General features: G+C 45.1%; 1 long non-coding RNA gene across 1 annotated transcript; it reads left to right on the top strand.

Moving 5' to 3' along the window:
• Positions 1–2681: 2681 nt before the first annotated feature.
• LOC134287166 (uncharacterized) lies at positions 2682–7638 on the top strand. The gene is made up of 5 exons (XR_009997089.1): positions 2682–3080; positions 3159–3244; positions 3301–6523; positions 6602–6687; positions 6744–7638. It is a non-coding gene; the product is annotated as an uncharacterized LOC134287166 (long non-coding RNA).
• The last annotated feature ends 200 nt before the right edge of the window (positions 7639–7838 follow it).

Genomic DNA, 7838 nt, shown 5'->3' with positions numbered 1-7838 from the left:
TTCGAGGCGCGTCTGTCTTGTCCATTTCTAGACGGCCTTCGAGGCGCGTCTGTCTTGTCCATTTCTAGACGGCCTTCGAGGCGCGTCCCTTTTTGCATTTTCGACGGCCTTCCAGGCGCGTCCTTTTTTGCATTTCACGACGGCCTTCGAGGCGCGTCTTTCGCTTCCGAAAATAGAGCACAACAAATCTGACGGTCTTCGAGACACGTCTTCTGGCATACAAAGAAAATCAAGCCATTCGGACGGTCCTCGGAACGCGTCTTTTATATTTGTCTATCTAAAACGTCCATGAACGAAAAATGAAAACTCATACCTGCCACTTTACCACAATACTGCACTTTTCAATTAAATTCACTTTTGGTTTAACTTACCCGGCTGAGCGATTCTCACCTTTATTTTAGTTTTATTGCAAAGAAAAAATCGCAATAAAGTCTGGCAGGATCCTTCTAGCACTTGTTTAGTCTGCTCGAAACTGGTCGACTTCACTGGTCGGGCAATCAGGAATCTGTGGGGAATTAATCATTATTGATTACCTTGGTATGATTATTATTAAATTTAGTTTTTTTAATTATTTTTTTTTTTTTAGAATGGGGTTTACCTGGACCGATAATCTACGATTAGCAGAATTGAGACACCTCCAAACCGAGCGTACGGGCCGTTGAAATCTAAAGCTATAGTTTCCCATACAGCTTGTGGCGCGAATATGCGCCTCATCGGTGTTGGTTTCTCCGGACGACCGTTCGTTGCGCAGATTTGGCAAGTTTGCACCCAATTCTCTGCATCGACGGCTAGGCCTGGCCACCATACACGTTCACGTAGGATGCTTTTTAGCTTTGCGGCCATTGGATGTCCATCATGAGCTAAGGTTAGTGCCTTCTTTCTTAGCTTGTCCGGTACCACGACACAGCCATTTTTTATTAAAATGCCGTCGCGAATTGACAGGTCATTGGATACGCTCTCATACCTTTTCAACTCCTTTGGCCAGATCTGAGTTTCTAGTGCGTCGATCACTCTTTGTAAAGTCGTATCCAAGCCGGTCTCTTCGCGAAGCTCATTTTCGGTCAAGAAACCAGACGAGTCCACCTCTAGTGTTGCTATTTCCCACGGACTATGCTCATCGTCAAAGGGTTCATCATTGCCAACATACAAACGGGATGGTGGGTCGGCGATGTTGTCGAGCCCGCGAATGTATTCTACGCTGTAGTTATACGGGCTAAGTCGAAGGGCCCACCCGTCTGCTCTAGTCAGAGCTCTTTTTGAGCTTTCGCGGGATCGGTTTAGTATGAAGGCAACACCCTGGGCATCGGTTCGCAGGGTGAAATGGCGTCCAAGAAGATAAAAAGAAAAATGTTCCACGGCCCACACGGTGGCCAAAGCTTCTCGTTGATTCTGTGCGTAACGTTGCTCAGTGGCCGTGAGGGCTTTCGATGCAAAGGTTATGATGCGTGGAGATCGGGTGGGGCTTTCTTGAACTAGGACAGCGCCGAGGGCATTGGGAGAAGCATCGGTGTATAGGATTGTTCTGTAGTTGTCTGAAAAGTATCCAAGTGTAGTGGCGCAACGAGTTATTCGATCCTTGACGGTCTCGAAGGCTGATGCTTGCTCGGGACCCCAAACCCAGTTTTTAGCAGTAGTCGCAGTCCAGAGTGCACTCGTGATCTTTGGGAAGTCTTTTATATATGGGCTTACGAAGGAAGCCATCCCCAAAAAACTTTTCAGCTTGGAAACGCTGGTAGGTGGTCGAAATCTGTTGATTGCCTTGACTTTGGCTTCATCAACATGGAATCCGCTCTCATCTAACCCATGACCCAGAAAGGTGATAAAAGTTTTGTCGAATTCACACTTTTCTTTATTGAGGGTTAAGTTATGGGCCCGGAGGATTCGAAGGACTTGAGCAGTTGTCGCTCTGAGCTTCTCTAGCGTCTCGGCAAATATGAGTATATCATCGATGTAAATAATGATATTATCGATTCCCTCTAGTAAGCGGCACATTTCCCGCTGAAAAATTTCAGGGGCACAATTCACACCAAACTAGGCTGACCAGATTTGTCCCGTTTAAATACGGGACATATTTCGGAAACTCAATAAAAAGGAAAGCAACATCCAAAAACAGATCTGGATGTTGTTAATAATGGTATTTTAGCTGAAAAGAACGAATCATTTAGCCAAAAGCATAAACAATGTTCCAGAGGCGAGTAATTTAAAATTGAGTTGTCCCGTTAAATACGGGACGGATGGTCAGCCTACACCAAACATAAGTCGGGTGAATCGGTACATACCGTGTTCCGACAAGAATGTCGTAAGGTCACGGGACTCCTTACAAAGCTCTAAGTGGTAGTATGCATTGCTCAAATCCAACTTTGTGAAGAACCTCGCACCATGGAGTTTTACCTTCATTTCTTCGATCAAGGGCATGCGGAAGTACTCTCGCTTTATAGCCTTGTTCGGAGCCCGCATATTAACTACCAGTCGAAAGTCATTTTTACCCTTGGGCACTGCGGACATGCCACTTATCCACTCAGGAGCCTTCACGACACGTTCAATTATCCCCTTCGCTTCCATATCTTCAAGACGCATTCTGGCGGCATCCCGGTAAGCCGCCGGGACGTTATAGTACGCATTTTTTTCAGGTGGAACAGATGCATCGACACTGAATTTGATGCGTACTCCGGGTACTTTGTAACCGTTTGGTTCCAATATTTACTTGCTGGCTCCACCGCAAGTCCATTTCTCCCCCTTTTCCCCTACAATACTAGGAACGTACACACTCACTTGATGCAAAACACGAGTGAGTGCGTGTTCCACCTTCACACCCTACCAAGTGACAGACAATCCGAGCAGTTTGAGCTCGAGCAAAAGACCGGACAGCCCTGTTGTCGTTGTGTTCACTCACAGAGGGCACCACATGTACAACAGGGTGGGCAAACCAAAACATAACAAAATGCGAGCATAGCCGTTACAATGCAACATTATGCTAAAATGCGTGATAAAAAGGGAGTCGGGACGGGGGCAAATTCTCTTTGTACCGTGATCCTCCAAAGAATTAGTAGTGCGCGCGTGTTTAATTGTTAAATGTTGAGGTTCGAAATGTTTTATAAAACCTCATTGTTGGTGAATTGTTTAATTTATTTGTGTTGTTTCTTTATTCAATAATTTAGGATCCGTGTCGTTAGAAATGTAAAATCGTTAAAATGTTTAGGACGAAAATGTAATAGTGCCGAGAGATTGTTAAAGTGTCAGTTTGGTTAGTATTTGTTAAAGTTAAATGATTCCTAAATGTTAATTGTGTTAAAATTACAGTTAAAATAACAAAAGCACGAAAACGACAAATAAGAACGAAAACGACAAACAAGAACGATAAACGAAAAACAAGATAAAATAGAGCAGAAAAAGGTAAATTTAGAGGTTAGGAAGTGGGACGTTGCTGGGTATTAATCCGTGGTGCCCAGGCCCGTGTCAATGGGCCGTTTTCTTTTGTCCTTTTTTCTGAGAGTGGTTCCGGTGATGTGCCTCCCGGACGAGCGAGCCCTGTGAACGAGTGACGGATGAGTGACCGTTATAATTCCCGGACGATTGTGCAGTGACTCCGGCAACAAGATGGCTGGATTGAGCCTGTAGACCAGCGGCCTGCCCGTACACAGTAACGCGGCGTTCTCGGTCCGCCATTGCGAATCCCCGAGCTACTTCTCCAAGCCATCGCCATCTTCCGTAAACCGTATTCCAGTATAACCGTAAGTTACACCCGCCCACTTCAACAAGTTCAGGCCGAGTCGGCCAACCATAGCCATTTCCCACCTCACGGGTGACGAGACCACCGAAAATTCCGACCACGACAATTGTTTGTAGCATGCCCAGTACCCTAAAGTGACGTCCCGAATAAAATTGTAAAAGCTAGCTTCAGTGTAGCGAATTATTGAAAAGAGCCTCCCAGAGTAATTAGGCCTTTCACCAATTTCCCTTTTTGCGTCGTCTTCCGGGTTCAGAAAGGAACCGCTCAAGCCTCGTTCCTTCGAGGATCATTGTGTGCTTAGATACCCCCCCCCCCTTTCCGCTTCTAGTTTGCCTGCCCATAGTATCTGTGTCCTCTGTGAGCCGAGCTTCCGCGGAATCTAGTTTGCTCCTGCTCGGATTGATAATCTAGATCTTGGCTATGGGTGTGATAGTAATGTCCTTAAACGACCCTGCAGATTCCAATCCCCTATGCCGTGAGCTTAGCGAGTTACAAATTGGCGCCCAACAAAAATTACATTAAAACCCCATATGCTTCCGTTTTTCCCGGAAGGGGAGGTAAAAACAGTGTCCTGTTTGCGATTTTGCTTCGTTCTCCTAACGAAGTTTAGTAACTAACTAATGCGTATGGATTCTATTCCGGAATCGCGAAGAAAGTCTAGGAAATTATGAAATGCGCGCGGAAACATTAGGTTTTTTTTTCAAATTTGCATGTTTTTTTTTATTTCAATTCGGTTGCGGTAATAAAAGTTTAGTTCTATTTTTCAATTTAGGTCGTATTTTTCAATCCGATTGTGCAAAACATAGAATAACAAATTTTCCATTTTTAGAATAAAGCACAGAAAACCCGAACGCGATCGCGACAGAAACGGTATGCCTCGTAAAAACTGGAGGAGTTCGCACGGCCGGCGTGCAACGAGATGGAAAGACCGGTCTGTCCTACTCTCATCCTCGGGTAAATCGGCAAGAGATGCCAACGATATCGATACTCGCTTACTCCCGGTAAAACTTGGTCGTTTCCGAACTCCACGGAACGGTTACCGTCATCGAATTCGGTTGGTCGCAACAATCGTAGTTGCAGACCCGTTTAAGAATGCGTCGCGAGAAAAGTAAACCGAATCGGCTTTGGGAGTCAACCCAAAAGTCTACCGAAATCGAGACCGGAACTAAAACGAAAAGCCAAAATCGACCGCGAAAACTTACCTGAAAGTGTCAATACTTACCACGATACTTACCCACGATCCGGTATTCCGTTGAAACTTATCACGTTTACGAAAAACACAACAGAATATAAACGAACATCCGCGAAATAATTTACGAAACGCGAAACCGTCGAAAATACGCGAAATATGACACCCCAGACGTTAACAATATTCGGCGATTTTTAAACCAAAATACTTGGCGGAACTCCGAAGGCCCACCTGGGAAGTTTCTTTCCAGCAAGCCCGTTCCCCAAAACCCCAAAAACATAATTTATTCGGTGACTCTGCGTACTACCGTAAAAGTACGAAAATGAGAACAACGTTTTGCTCGGGTCTCTTTTGAGCACCAGAGAGTATCGGTCCGTCGCGGCCATGATTCAGTTGTAGCAGGTTCGATCATTCCCGGCGAAGAATTCCGGTGCGACCTCTACACACCCTTCCATAAGTGGGACCAGTTCACAGGAAACGAACTGGCGATACCGAAAATCCCACGTCGAAAGTTGAAAGGACGATTGAAGTCCAAACCTAGAATCAAAAATCTTTCATCGATGAAAGTCTTCAATTCAGTCGTAATTGATTGACTACTTACCATTCACAGGTCCGGACCACCACTGAATGGATGCACTTTCGCATACCTGAAATGCATTAATACGTCAGATTGAAATTATGTTATTGTTTACGAACAGTAACTTACCAGGGTAAATCGTATAATCGTCTCCCGAAGTAGAATCTCTCCCTCGAACCGATTCCGCAACTGATCCATGTAACGTCGACCGGAAAATGATACGCGAATCGCGGTTCTTCTCGTGTACACCCCGGAAGATTCTTATTCGCGGACACAATTTTTCTTCACACCCGATAATCGCGATTGATTTCGTAGGAAAAATAACGTTTGAGATCGTCGGACCGCGCAAACCGTCGTACTCGCGTTAAAGTAAACATAAACATTGATCATCTGTTTCGTTGACAGTTTTCAACACAGTAGTGTTGGTGATGAGTTACTCTCGAATGAGAACCCTTTTCTTCTCGCATGAGCGACGAAGGTTAACAGGGTGTTCCCGCAAACAGACATTTGAAATTTCTAATTCACCAAATCAGTGATGATGTTGGTTGAAGTTATTAATTACCATCGAACAATTATCCCGTGCAAAATGAAATTCTTTCATTTTGAGAGAGGGACGATGGGGTAATGTAACCGTTTGGTTCCAATATTTACTTGCTGGCTCCACCGCAAGTCCATTTCTTCCCCTTTTCCCCTACAATACTAGGAACGTACACACTCACTTGATGCAAAACACGAGTGAGTGCGTGTTCCACCTTCACACCCTACCAAGTGACAGACAATCCGAGCAGTTTGAGCTCGAGCAAAAGACCGGACAGCCCTGTTGTCGTTGTGTTCACTCACAGAGGGCACCACATGTACAACAGGGTGGGCAAACCAAAACATAACAAAATGCGAGCATAGCCGTTACAATGCAACATTATGCTAAAATGCGTGATAAAAAGGGAGTCGGGACGGGGGCAAATTCTCTTTGTACCGTGATCCTCCAAAGAATTAGTAGTGCGCGCGTGTTTAATTGTTAAATGTTGAGGTTCGAAATGTTTTATAAAACCTCATTGTTGGTGAATTGTTTAATTTATTTGTGTTGTTTCTTTATTCAATAATTTAGGATCCGTGTCGTTAGAAATGTAAAATCGTTAAAATGTTTAGGACGAAAATGTAATAGTGCCGAGAGATTGTTAAAGTGTCAGTTTGGTTAGTATTTGTTAAAGTTAAATGATTCCTAAATGTTAATTGTGTTAAAATTACAGTTAAAATAACAAAAGCACGAAAACGACAAATAAGAACGAAAACGACAAACAAGAACGATAAACGAAAAACAAGATAAAATAGAGCAGAAAAAGGTAAATTTAGAGGTTAGGAAGTGGGACGTTGCTGGGTATTAATCCGTGGTGCCCAGGCCCGTGTCAATGGGCCGTTTTCTTTTGTCCTTTTTTCTGAGAGTGGTTCCGGTGATGTGCCTCCCGGACGAGCGAGCCCTGTGAACGAGTGACGGATGAGTGACCGTTATAATTCCCGGACGATTGTGCAGTGACTCCGGCAACAAGATGGCTGGATTGAGCCTGTAGACCAGCGGCCTGCCCGTACACAGTAACGCGGCGTTCTCGGTCCGCCATTGCGAATCCCCGAGCTACTTCTCCAAGCCATCGCCATCTTCCGTAAACCGTATTCCAGTATAACCGTAAGTTACACCCGCCCACTTCAACAAGTTCAGGCCGAGTCGGCCAACCATAGCCATTTCCCACCTCACGGGTGACGAGACCACCGAAAATTCCGACCACGACAATTGTTTGTAGCATGCCCAGTACCCTAAAGTGACGTCCCGAATAAAATTGTAAAAGCTAGCTTCAGTGTAGCGAATTATTGAAAAGAGCCTCCCAGAGTAATTAGGCCTTTCACCAATTTCCCTTTTTGCGTCGTCTTCCGGGTTCAGAAAGGAACCGCTCAAGCCTCGTTCCTTCGAGGATCATTGTGTGCTTAGATACCCCCCCCCCCCCTTTCCGCTTCTAGTTTGCCTGCCCATAGTATCTGTGTCCTCTGTGAGCCGAGCTTCCGCGGAATCTAGTTTGCTCCTGCTCGGATTGATAATCTAGATCTTGGCTATGGGTGTGATAGTAATGTCCTTAAACGACCCTGCAGATTCCAATCCCCTATGCCGTGAGCTTAGCGAGTTACAACTTTGGGGAAAATGTCTGAACCAGAGGTTCCTTCGCAAATGCTAACCGAAAGGCCAACTTCCAACAGTCGTAATGCACTCGCTGTATGTCGCCCGAGAATAGACCGCTGTCCTTTGTCCACAACAAGAAATTCTGCTGAAATGACTGGTTTGGATGCCTTCACAACTT

The sequence above is a fragment of the Aedes albopictus genome, chromosome 2 (assembly GCF_035046485.1).
Source record: "Aedes albopictus strain Foshan chromosome 2, AalbF5, whole genome shotgun sequence".
NCBI lineage: Eukaryota > Metazoa > Arthropoda > Insecta > Diptera > Culicidae > Aedes > Aedes albopictus.
This window is presented reverse-complemented; position numbering and strand designations above follow the sequence as displayed.